This window comes from Odontomachus brunneus, unplaced genomic scaffold (genome assembly GCF_010583005.1).
Source record: "Odontomachus brunneus isolate Ranch 3 - 2012 unplaced genomic scaffold, Obru_v1 Obru_scaffold_050, whole genome shotgun sequence".
Taxonomy (NCBI): Eukaryota; Metazoa; Arthropoda; class Insecta; order Hymenoptera; family Formicidae; genus Odontomachus; species Odontomachus brunneus.
Window position 1 is genome coordinate 638,440 of NW_022639500.1, and position 13,384 is coordinate 651,823.

The 13,384-nt window shown below is 45.6% G+C and overlaps 1 protein-coding gene and 1 non-coding gene across 4 annotated transcripts in view; both read left to right on the forward strand.

The window, feature by feature from the left end:
* LOC116845257 overlaps positions 1–13,384 on the forward strand; it is a 211,350-nt gene that overhangs the window by 22,676 nt on the left and 175,290 nt on the right. The gene's annotated exons all lie outside the window — the stretch shown is intronic.
* Trnaa-ugc lies at positions 10,338–10,409 on the forward strand. Its single transcript has one exon. It is a non-coding gene; the product is annotated as a tRNA-Ala (tRNA).

A 13,384-nucleotide genomic window follows, 5' to 3' on the forward strand; every position in this document is an offset into this window, starting at 1 on the left:
GAGAGAGAGAGAGAGAGAGAGAGAGAGAGAGAGAGAGAGAGAGAGAAAGATGGGAAGGTGGGACAGGTGAATGAACACGTACAGAGAGAAAGAGACTCTATAGGTCTATGATAGCGTAATACAGATTTTGTGCACTAGGTCGAGCTGGAAATTCGCGCGTGGAATTCTCACGCGGGATGTCATTCGACGTGCCGATTCGTATTCAAGCGACACATTCCGCCAATATAGAGTGCGTCGCTTGCATTGTAGACGCACGTTAAGCCCGTGTCACACTGATTGCCGACGAATAGGCAATTACTTTTCTATCAATTTGAACAAAGCAGCTACAGACTGAGATCATTGACTGCCAATTAGACAATGCTGTGTTTTATAATCGTCAGTCGCGATCCAATCAGCAATTGCTGGTGTGATCCGGACTTTCGAGCTTGTGCATTCGTTAGACACACACGCAGCGAGCGGGCGTGATTGCAATTTACGGAGACTTTACATTGCGCTTATCGTACGCTGTCTCAGGTAAGAGTCAATTGAAAGTCCTAATGACGCATCTGGCGTCCGCGGAAGGTACGTGCGATCGCTCTAATAAAGTAGCCGCGTATCCCCGGTCGGCCGCTGTCGTTATTGCGCGACTTACGATCTAATGCAATTGTGCGCCAGCTCGTAATTCAGAAGCTCACCCTCGGCGCCACTCAGAAGGTTACGGGTGCGTGAAACGCGCAATTATCATGCCGCGATAATGTCGCTCGGCCAACAGAAGGCTGCCGACTTCTTGCTGTGTTTTCACAACGCCTCCCCTCGTCTTGCGCCTTCGCCGTCGAGAAACAGACCGTCGGGACACTACATACGGTATGTGGTCGCTCATTAGCCTCGCGATCGTCCACGTGCCGATCCTCGCGGCGAGTCTTCACCTGGTAGCTGTGCACGTTACGCTACAGTTGCGCGAAGGATCGCGTCTACGTTGCAGGGTGCATCGCGTTCAGGGACGGACTGGGACAGATTTTCGTGCCGAAGCTTCATTGTTCTTGCTGCCTTCCAATACTTGCCAGCCAAAATGAGTACTAGATTAAACAAATAATATGCCCTTAAAAGGATACTGAAGTGGATCTCCAAAAATGTCGATAACGTAGAGACGATTGTCACCAACACAATCACGTTATCCTTTTCATACATTCATTTCTTTCATACTTTTCTTTCATACTTTTCATTCATTTTACGAAAATGTGTGTTGCTTTACCATATGTGTGTTGTTTGACCATATTCAGCGGAAAATTCAACTACACATGTGTAGAAATATTTTTGCAAACTTTTCCGATATTTTTTAGCTTCTGAATTCAGATGCGAAGCTATAGCAATGTTGTTCAAAATTTTTCTGTTTAGAGCGCTCACACTTTCGATATGTATGAGCTGTGGAACTTTTGGATTAGGCAAATATTACGAGATTTGAGATTTTATATTGAAAGATTTCTTTTTTCGTTTTTGTTACACACTGAGCAATGCTCCTATTTATTTTTATACGTAAAAGCATTTGTAATTTTTTGAAACCAATACGATGTAAACTTTACAGAAAAATGTTGGTATTCTGTCGGCAAAGTTTTCAACTTCAGCATCCCCTTAATTGAGGGAAAGTTGAATTATAATAATTACAGCATATCGCTAGTTGATTCTGCATCTCCAGTCGCAACAGACAGTCTGACTTTCCGTGCGAATTTCGTCTCTTTTGCCGCTCTAAGATTCGTTTCGAGTAAGAGCGTCTCATCGGCTCTCGTTCAAGCGAAACTTGAAGTACTTGCGAGTCGCGCGTATCATCACGCCCGAGGCCTCAAGCAGGCAGCGTCCGCTCCTGATGGCAGCCCTTCGGCGTCTTCGCGCGGCGGAACGAACGAGGCACTTTACTGAATTAAAGCGCGAACAGCACGCGATTCGCGGCCTCTCGCCGCGTATGCGCGCGTGCACGCGACAGCGGGCGCGCGATACGACGTGGTGCATGCGTGGCGGTCGCCCGCCGAGAAGATTCGCCGCGGCTATCTGCCCCGCTCGTCACGCCGAATTAACGCGGGCATTCTTTATCTCCTAATCGGTGGCTCGCCGCCGGGCTCGTGTACGTGCAGTCACTGAGTAAGCAGTATGCACCGTTGGTACCGTTTAAGTGCATGGTGAAAGCGCGCACGATGAATGCGTTTCGCCGGGAAGGGAAGAACGCGGCGGTCTCGTAAAAATCAGTCTCCTGAAAATGAAGGAGAGATCTCATCAATTTTATCGGTGAAGGAGAGATCTTATCAAGCTCTCAAAAAGAAAGGGATAAAAGAAAATCTATTGCAGCATTTGCTCTCATTGAGCATTCCTTTTAATCGGGCACTGTAATTGAAAATGGCACCAGGCACGATGAAATATTGAGCCGACAATACCGCTGAAGCACATTTCGCGCGTCGCACAACGCCAAGTCATATTTTATCAGGCTCTCGATTGGCGAGCGTGCGAGAGTCCTCCGCATTATTTGACTGTTGAACGATCGATTTATGCAAATTTCACCGTGTGTGAGAGTCAACAGGATTGCGGGATGCGCCGCTCGCGCTGCTTCTACGTGCGAGTGCACGTTCGTTTATATTTGTGTATATATAGCACGAGGTAACTATGGAGCAATTTGTCGATAACAAAGCGCGACCCGCTCATTAGAAATTCATATATACGGCCGTATCTTCGCTGTATCATCGATCGTCGCTTTTATTGTCGGCTAATGCGATGTGTAATTGAGAAGCCCCGTGCGCGGTAGGGAGGGCGCCGCGCGGGACAAAGCCATGAAACGCGAGATTTACTTTATTGCGCGCAGGTGACGTAATTCACGGGCTGCTGTTGCGAATTAATACGATCGTGGCGCGGGTCGCGCCGATGAGAATAAATAATCGACGACGCATATTTCCGAAGTGCAGCTATACACGCTGTCCTCGCGCTTATTATCATAATTCCTTCTCGAGCACTCGTCGGATGTGTTCGCGGATGCGCATCCTCTTTCTCACCCTAGAATAAAATCTTCCCGCCTGATACGTTACCGCATCATGCGATATAACGTGCGCCGTGGTTTTCATCTGTTATTATCTCTCGTCCGCGCCTTAGACACATATAATATTAGCTGTTGGCAAGTCAAGCTACACAGACTGTCCCGTCCTGCAAAGTGTCGGGAAACGGATTATGCATCTTGCGCTGAAATACAAGATATATTTATGGAGCGATGAGATTTCGTGAGAAACGAGATTCTCATAGAAAGTCGGATTATCAATGACGAGCACGCGGGAGAAAAGCAATTCTCTTAGTATAACTGAATATCTCATTGCCTGTGATAGATAGCTATTATCAATAATTGTACTATTAATTTTCCCTCGACTCCTTATCGCCGGGTACTTTGGAATTTCTTGAAAGATTCGGCAACAATGTCGAACGGACGTCATCGATATTTCAGACTATAGAGTGCAATTGCATCGTTGCAATTACGAGACGTCCACGAAGAGGAATGCGCGTACGATGTAACGACGGGGAATACGCAATCACGCGGCCGCACGAAGGCTGGCAATCTAATTTCAGCAAACGCAGGGCGCTTTGGTCAAATTTTCCGGCGGACCGGCCGGACTTCACGGCGATCTCATCTCGTCTGATCGATTAAAATATGTTTAATCGTGGTCGGTCGGCGCGATGACGCGTCGGATTCGAGTCGGGGCTGATTGTAAATTGAGCGCGTAACCGCCGTCGATTGGTTTAAAATCAGATCATCGCGACTCCGTTGGTCGGTCACTCGGCTGCATCCATCGTACGCGCGTGCATCGTCGAGGAGCAAGATGGGTGTGCGAAGCGGGTGAAAGGGGACGGCGGGAGGGGGCGAAAAGTGCACCCTTCGAGGGACACTGCAGTAACGGAGGGTCCGGTCGTATGTACGTACCAACACGAATGCTCGTGGCTCCCTAAAATGAATTACGCAGACGTGGATCAGTTGCCAGGCAACGTCTCTCTCTCTTTCTCTCTCTCTCTCTCTCTCTTCCTCCCTCCCTCGCCCTCGCCCCGGTTGTAACCCGTAATGCACTCGCTGCAGGCCACGGTTTTTGTTTGTATTAGGAAATCACCCTGTCAAGCGCGCGCGTTCCCGAAGCCGCGGTCGGAGAATTCGCAAATTTCGAGGCCGCGTGATCGATGCGCGAATTTCGGGAAGCGTTCGAAACCGCGCGTTCATGTAGCGCAAATTTCGGCGGCGCGCCGTGATCGATGCGGTGCGGTGCGGATCGAACGGTCGTTTATATCCCGAGGAGGCGTAAATTTTCCTCTCGAAGTAACCGGGTGATTAACGAATTAGCGGTCGGCTAATAGGACGCACGATTGGATTGGACGTGAAATTTTCGTGCGCGGTGATATGCGATACGTCTCGATGTTCGCTTTTGTGTTGTCGTGTGTTTAATATGCATCCGCGGAGTCTGGGAATGCAGGAAAAACACGTTTTCCTTCGTTTTCGAGCACGTTCCCACAATATGCGTCGTCGTCGTCACCCCCTGCCAGTTTCACGGTTGTAACTGCGATTTGCTTTCTCTCTTTCTCTCTCTCTCTCTCTCTCTCTCTCTCTCTCTCTCTCTCTCTTTCTTTCTTTCTTTCTCGTTTTCGCTCGTTCGGCGGCCTTTAAAGTTTCAACCCTAAAAGTGTTTTACGCTTGGCGTCACCCATTGATCGAATTTAAAACTGATGCGTGCCCGGGCACCCGTTCGGGTGACATCGCTTTGACACCCGGATGTACTGATTTTACAAGCAGGCACGCGGCGGAAACGGATTCTGGGAATGAAATTTGGGGTTGAAAGAAGGACAGAGACTGGTAGGAAGGGTGCAGACACAGGAGAGAGAGAAAGAGAGGGAAACAAGGAGGGAGGGGACGAATGCGAGAGTAAAAGCCACGAAAGGGGGTGAAAGGGTACGCGAGCGAGAGTGCTCTTCGTGTGCATTCAACGTAGTTATCCGCCCACGTAACACGTCGCTATTGACAAGCATGGCGAATTATCTACTCTCATGTATGGTACTCCGCGCTTTCCGTTTAGGATTCCCAGGAAGTTCGTTGCTCAGACATTTCTTGCAACAGTGTAGCCTATACGCGTTCTTCATCCAACTGATAGCTATCTCTACATGAACATCGCATGTAATTGCAACCTTACGCCTCATCATTACATTCTTCTCGAAGATTAAAGAGCAGGTTCCATAATTTAATTTATCTGTCGAAGAACAGTTATTAATTGCGTACATAATCTAAAACTTGTGGTAGGAAATGCAAAAAGCAATCACAAATGTAATTATATATTGAGAGAAAAAATATTCTTTCAATTGGTACTAATAATATATTTACTTAATTAAATCTTAATTGGTTTATTTAAATGAAATAAACAATCGCTTTTATAAAATGCGAAGACTTTCGAGAAAAATGCATATTTTCTCATTCGAAAAGAAATTTGTTCTCAATGTAAAAAAAAGAATATATATATAAACAGAAGTAAATATGTTATTAGCGCACCTACATTGAACAAATATTTTTAATGCTTAGCTACTTTTTTTTTCTATATAAGAGTTATCAAAGTCAAAGTTTCAGAGTGCCCACATATAAACATATCTCTCATGAATTTCTTTTTATTTTTTTATAAAAATTTACACAAAAGAAACAACTGAAACTTCACGTTAAGCAGTCTTGAGAATCAGCGTCGAGCTGACGATATTCTCGGTATTTGTACGCCCAAGGAAGTCAGCGTGGTGCCGTTTTCGATTGTCAGCGAATGATCGTTCACGCCCGAGCCATTTGGCATCGCTAGATTACCCGAACGGCGTATTGACAAACGGATTAACGTCAAGTTGACTTAGCAACGTCGCCGATAAGGAGCCGATAACCGATACGTAATTGCAACGGAACGGTCGCGACGCGAATCGCGGACGCGACGGGAGGTCTTTATCTGGCCGCGACTCCTCGCGGTGTATCGACTCTCTCTCGACGTCGAATCGTAAAAAAGTGAGAACGGCGCTTTGCATACGGCGCGACGAATCGCGAAATTGGATGTGTCACGAGTTTATGCTCGTCCAGACCGACGATCCTTATCCCCGGTCCGCGCGTTCTCCTCTCTGGTCGTTACTGAATTTACACGCCGCCTTCGCCACGTGCATTTCATGCCGCGCTCTTGCATCTTCGTGACGATCGACGACGCGCCCTTCGACAACCGTGACGATCGAATACTCAGATACCACCGTCGCTTTGAATATCGCATCGACAGGGAGAATGCGGAAGGTGGGAAACCGAGTTGCGAGGAATTTTGCGTGAGACGTGAGATTTCTTTCCGTGTGTAATTATTACGGTAAAAGTGCCAATGCTTCTGGACACCTATAATACCATAGATGTCTAACTCTGCACATTCTTATTGTTCCGGTTTTTAAATATGAATCATTAAACTTTCAAAATATGGAATATGCGTATATATGTTGAATGTATATTACGTAGAGAGTTTAAATATTTAGAAACCAAAACAATAAGAATGTCCAGAGCTAGGTAGTATTATTAGTGTTCAAGCATTGGTACTTTTATCTTACACTGAGAAAAAAATGTTTGATATTTTTAACTGTTAATCATACAGAAAAATAATTATTTTAAATTATAGTTAAGGAAACCATTTTTTTAAATTAAATTCTGCTATAATGTTAGTGATAATAACCTTATATGCATGTCATTACTCCCATTTTACTAAAAAACTATGGCTAAGGCCAAAAATGACTCTCATTTTAGTTAAATCAACAATTTGTTTCTCTCAGTATAAATCATGCAGGTGCGTAACCATCACGTTGCACTTGCAGGCCGACGTCGCGAATATAACTAAAATGAACGTTTTTCCGCGGTATTTGCAATCCCGGAGCCAAATTCAATCGTTCCAGCTTTGATCAAATGTATTACGTGAAACCAGTGAAATTCGGTGGAGAGGGTGAAGGAGGAAATCGCGTGGTTCTCGGCAGAAGGTCTCCGGCCCTCTCGAATGTTTTATCTCGCGAATGTAAAGAAGCGCTCCGCTGATAGCGCGGAAACTTGCTACGCCGGACCGAGCGTATTTACCGAGAACTTCCCCTGAAGAATCACATACAAAGGGCCTTCCCCGGTGGGCCACCGCCCGGTTACTTTCGTGTAAACAGCAATCTCTTCCCCGGGTTGGTGCGTGGGCGGCCGGGCGGGCAGGTGCGGCGAGGCCGGCAAGGCCGGAACGTTATCGCGGGATTATTTCTTTCATTCATCTCAGCGACTTAAGGATTCTAAGAATAAAATATGCAGGCCGCGTCTTCAGAGGGGCCACATCGTGCTTCAAGGTACCCACGGCCGTTTTCTGGTAATTACGCCGGTTAATTGTAGAGGACGGTCTCGTTCGCGCCGCTTGTTACTCGCCGAGTACACCGATCCTCGACGCTGCCGTTGTCGTTTGCGAGGTATTAAAAGAATGTTTACGGGTGTACCGAGCTCTCTCGCTTTCTCTCCCTCCTTCTCTCCCTACCTCTTGCTCTCTCTTTCTTTCTGTCTCTCTTTTTCTTCCAGAATGTTAAAGTATAATGGGACGTGTGCCTGTAGGCGTCTCTCTTAGGCTTCGAGGATTAACATCGCTAATTGTTAGCCTCAAAGGATGCGAGAGCCGCGGCAAGCTGGTAGTCCTGTTCCGGGAGCAGTGTCCTGGAAAATTAAGGATTAGCAGTCAGTTGTCGGCGAAGAGGGCAGCGGAGAGTTCGGGGGCGGTTATTGCTTCATACCCACGTGATGGGTGGGATAGGCTGTCGTAAAATATGCTTTCTTAGAACTGCCGTGCACAAAGGGTTTAGCCTTTAAGAGGCGCGATGAAATATTGGCGGTGTAAGGAGCTTGGAAGTGATCCAGTGTTTTAAAATTCAAAGGGAGAATATTTCGCTCGCCTGGCCGCGACGCTCGCCCCCGAATCCTTTTGGCGTGTCACATCACCGAGGTTGGGGTTAGCGATTGTTAGATTTATTTATAGAATTGTCAGGCGTGTACGCGTGACGCTAATGGAGAGACGACAGGGGCACGTCGTCGGCCGATTTTCTAAGATAAATATTAAACGACCACGCGCGCACATTATAGTTAAGTATGACTTCGTAAACGGCCGCTATTGACGAACGGTATTAAAAGTCTGGATTTACCGTGCTTTCAAGATACGCCCGGAACATTGTTTTAAAACACCGCGCGCTATCATTCTCATGTTACTGTTTGCCTTTGGATTTACGTAGAGAGGGAGAGATTCTCGGATTTATACGATAAGAATGCTCGTTCTTATTCATCTGCCTCCAAAATATCATGTTACGGCGGCGTCGGGTTACGCTTTATCAAGTTTTCAAACGCACAAAAATATTTAAAAGCTAGTATCAAATTGCAAGTAACTGAGTTATCGTGAAATATTGACCTGCGCATCACAAATAGGGAAAGAAAATCCAACCGTGACATACAGGATCGTAACGTTTGCAATAAGATGCGCGTAACGTGATACTCGTCCGAAAATTGCCGAGTGACAACGAGCACATTTGCTGTTTGGATGCTCACGAGTCTCTCTCTCTCTTTCTCTCTCTCTCTTTGTGCTTGTCAAATTTAAGAACATCACAGGATGAACGGACACATTAGCGCGCGATATGTTTATGTAGATATTTTCCAAACGTCGAGATAGCACGTAGGAATTTGAATCAGCTTATCTTTATGCGCCTCTTTTCTCACGCAATAGATGTTTTCATCTAAGGATAACACGTTCCGTCGCGTACACGCACTAATGATATACGATCGTTCGAGTGTATAATGTAACGTAGTGCAAGTTACGACACGTGAAGCTCGCTCGGAGCGCAATCTCGGGTTACAGACTGGTTTCGCAACATGCTCACAAAGTAATTAAGAATATATATCAGCACGTAATGAATCGCAGTTGGGCACACGCATGGTCGATAACTGACGAGCGATAAAACAATTTCGCCCGCCCTCATTCTATTAAGCATATCTATTAACCATTTCGCATATCAAACGTTATGAATCGTAAACGTTGCACAAGTCATCGGAGAATAGCACTTTCCACAGGGCGCATTTTGCGTTATAATCAGCAGCATCTGCGATTCAGAATTTATCATACACGCCAGCGTTGTAGGACAGATTATGAAATCTCTTTGCAGAAAGAAACACGCGAATGTTTCTAAATTCTCGTAGCGCGTCGAGAAACTCGAAAAAGCAGGAGGACGTGCGGGATTCCGCGTTATCTCGCGCTGATAGAATAACACAGAAAGATACTTTAATATGCGACTGCTCACACGCCAACTAGTAATCCTCTCAGGATTAATCAGTACCAAACTGATAATTAAAGTGAATTAAAGTGAAATGAGATTGCGACGCGTGACCGCAAAGTGCAGAATATTTCACGCTGATAATATCGACGACGGGTGTCTTTTGGCCCGCGGATGATATTTCGCTTTTATTCTCGCACGTAAAACTCTCTCCACGCGTTTACTAACATTTCACAAACATCCACACGAAACGCACGATTCGGACGAGAGGAGACTGCTGGTTTCGTTCGCTCTATCGATCACCAGAATCGTCACAAGACTCGTGTTCAGTTTATGAGCGCGAGATTCAGCGAGTGTGGATTGAACGTGCGACAAGGACGATCATTTGAGGACACGACGCGGGACATTATCGCGCGGAGCAGTCGGCAGGAGTCACCGTCCCGTTGAGAAAGGTAGAGAAGAAAGAAGAGAGGTAAAGACGAGAAAAGAGTGAAAAAGAGTCGTGAGTTGATGCGCGTCCGGGAATAAAAGTGGCGTTGCACAGCGAACGATAGATCTTCATTAGAGCGCGACGGTGCATAAGTCACGCGACGGGGAGGGAGGGGGGCGCGACTTTTAGCCACCCCCTCGTAATTCTTCAGCACGTGTATGTGTGTGTGTGTGTGTGTGTGTGTGTAACCCACCAGCGGGCACGAGTAGTGAATTATAATGACCGCCGACGCGATCGACAAGTCGAGTTTTCTTCGCTGTCACTCATTTGTCACGAATTACCGTTCAATATTCCTCTTACTCGATATTTGTTACGCGATACCGATTACGAATAAAATATTTTGATTAACAAAATGAAAGATATAAAAACATACATATATACGTACGTTCATTGTGCAAGAGATTGCGACCTCGAGACACATATCTGCTTGTTTAAACAAATGTTTCAACAAGTGTCATTCTTCTTTTTTTGGACGTATAATTATCAGAAACATGTGTTCAATGTACATCGTGTTAATGTTAGGTAAGGAAGAACGTACTACCATCGCGGGGATGTAGCTCAGTGGTAGAGCGTTCGCTTTGCATGTGAAAGGTCCCGGGTTCGATCCCCGGCATCTCCAATTTTTTGTCGTTTTTATTTTTATCGGTTTTACTTATTTTATCTTGACAATTAGGCTGGAAAAGTAATAAAAAAAAAAAAAAACAAATACGTGTAACACTCAAGACGTCATATATATGTTTATTTTTTATTTTATTAAAAAAAGCATTACTTATTCAGCGCTTCTGAACAGATTTTTCAAGCACAATTTAGTATAAACAGAATTTATTGGAGTTTTTAATTGTTGTATGTAAAGTCGAAAATTGCACGGGCAACTTAATTATAATGTTAAGGCATATGACGTCACGTAAGCTCTTCCTGATTTGTTTTCACGCAATTTATCAGCTACATCCTCGCCTCGTTTTTTTACTTGACATATCTGATAGTACTGAACAATTATAAATAATTTTGTGCCCACTTTAATTTCATACTGTTTATAAATACGGGTAATACAAGAATGCCGTAGCGTCGATGCTATTTTTATTTGAAGACGTATATAAGATTTCAATTGCAGGGGATTCGTATCGCACGCAAATGCATCAATAACGAATTACATAATGAATAACCTTGTGAAAGATACGGAGGGACTCTGAAATATTTTTCTCTGCTATTCTCTGTAGCCCGCGGTCAATCATGGGTCGACCTTTTTTTGCGGGAAACCCTCCAACAGAGGTCCGTCACGGGATCTACCGTCCGGCTGTTTTACGTTTCGCGAAGCCGGAAAATCGCTAAGTTCACGGAGAGTTTGTTAAGGTTTCGGCAGGTTTAATTTCCCCACAATACGCATGCCGTTCGCCGACGATTGAGGCTCGCTATTATTTTTTTCTCGGCGCGAGTGCGCACCTTGAGCAAATTGGAATTCGCGTTTCTACGTTTTCCACACACGTGGAAAACACAAGAACAGAGCAGGAACCGCGGTTGCGCGGGTCGCCGGACCGTCGAGAAATATGAAAATATCACGCCCGGCGTCGCGTTATTAAACGGAATTAACGTCCCGTAAGACGAGCGCAAATGAGTAACGAGCGAGACTCCGTGCGGCATTTATTTTCACGAATACCTAGCCGCCTGCCTGCCTACCTACATGGGAAAAGCTAAATGCCGCGAGCGGCGGATTTAATAACTCGAGCGGCTCGGTGTACCACGATGAAAAGCCTTTTGTCTCGCAGGTACGTTCGAAAACGAGACAAACAAGCGAGAGTGGGGCAGCGGGAGGGGGAGTAGGTAGTAGAACGAATATGGAAACGGTCGGAATATCGAGACTGCGGGGGAAAAACGAATAACTAAAAAAGAGAGAGAGAGAAAGGAAAGGGAAAAAGGAAGGAGCTCGGAGAGAGGGTGGGTTTCGTCGCCGATCGAGCGTGCGTAATTCGTCCCGAAGGGGTTCCAGGCTGTTTTCCCGACCGCGTCCGAGCGCCGGACGGTGCGCGATGCAACGAGCGGGATGCATTGCGAATAATAAAGGAGAATGAAAGAAGGATAGAAGGGAAGAGAGGGAAGAAATATGCGCACGACTAGCAAAGTCGCGTCGACTGCGGCGGAATAACGTGGTTCCGAGATCGCGCTCGCGTTCATAATCCACTCACTGCCACGGCGACTGCATGCTGCACTCTCAGGGTTGCGGGCTGGCAAGCTATGCACTTCTCGATGCATTTATATCGGCGATGCACTCGAGGGAGGGAATCCGCGTCTCGCGTCGTTGTGCGTCGTCGGGCGCCCATTGTCGCCGCGCGACGTCGCGCGAGGTGGCGACCGATGCCAAGGGGTTATTGTCGGCCGGCCAAGCCGGCCGCGAGAAGGGTGGACGAGGGGAAGTCTGCGCCATTCCTACGGCATTACGTCATACATCGATCCTCTCCGTGGGGATTCCCACGGAGTCAACCCGCCATTGGGAGTTTATTGCATCACGTGGCTACAGGTAACTGCGTCTCGCAGTCACGCTGTTCTCTCTCGCGAACTTCCCGAGTCAATATTTCATTTAACACCTACTTTGATACTCTGAAGCTTGCGTGTCAACCATTTTTCGTTCTATTTAACCTACTAACTTCGCCGAGAGATCCTTTTTAGAGACTACAAATGGTATTTTGCACGTTTTATGCCATTTAGAAGTGCTATATAAAACTTTAATTTCCATGTACGTTAAACGCATACTGATTCTTCGGAATATAAAATGAAAATATCATGCCCGGACTTGTAACCAATTTTAGGCATTTTTATTGTCTTGGTCTTTAAATATGGATATAACTAAACTTTTAACATAAAATATATAAATGATAAGTTTTAGAATTAAGTATATATATATACATGTTCGAAAATTAGTATTTTTGCCTTAAAGATATTAGAAAATATAGGTGGAAAATAGGACTAAAATTTCAACTCAAGCACACATGGTCGATTATATTACCGATTTGTTCATCGTGGATATTTCATCGTTGAGATTCGGATTTAGAAAAAGGTCAGAAATGCACGACATTCATGACTTTGCGTGTTGTATTTCTGAGAAAGAGTAGTGATAGACTTTTCATACGTGGTCAGTGACAATGTAATCGTTTGCAATGTATCAGAATTCACTTGGCATATACACGATTGGTGGATTGTCAATTTATTTGTTGGTTTATGAATTATTGCCTATCAATGAGGACGACATAAATGCCAGAAACGTCATTTCAACCCGCGGCAGATCAACGACGCGTGTACAAAGCGCAAGATGAAGAGGCAATTAAAAACTAACAACGTTATACGCGATGCGTTTCGGTACAGCTGACGCTGTCGTTTTACACGCGCGTGCACACGTGCGTGCCATAATATCGGCTCGATGGAAGTACCGTAAATGAGAATGATTTGATTGGATTTAACTTCCGGCGGACAATCAAAAAAGCAATTTCAACACGCGCCAGCGACATTGGGGCGGAATTCGCGTTCGGCGAGCGAATTAAAAAAAGGAGAGAGAGAGAGAGAGAGAGAGAGAGAGAGAGAGAGAGAGAGAGAGAGAGAGAGAGA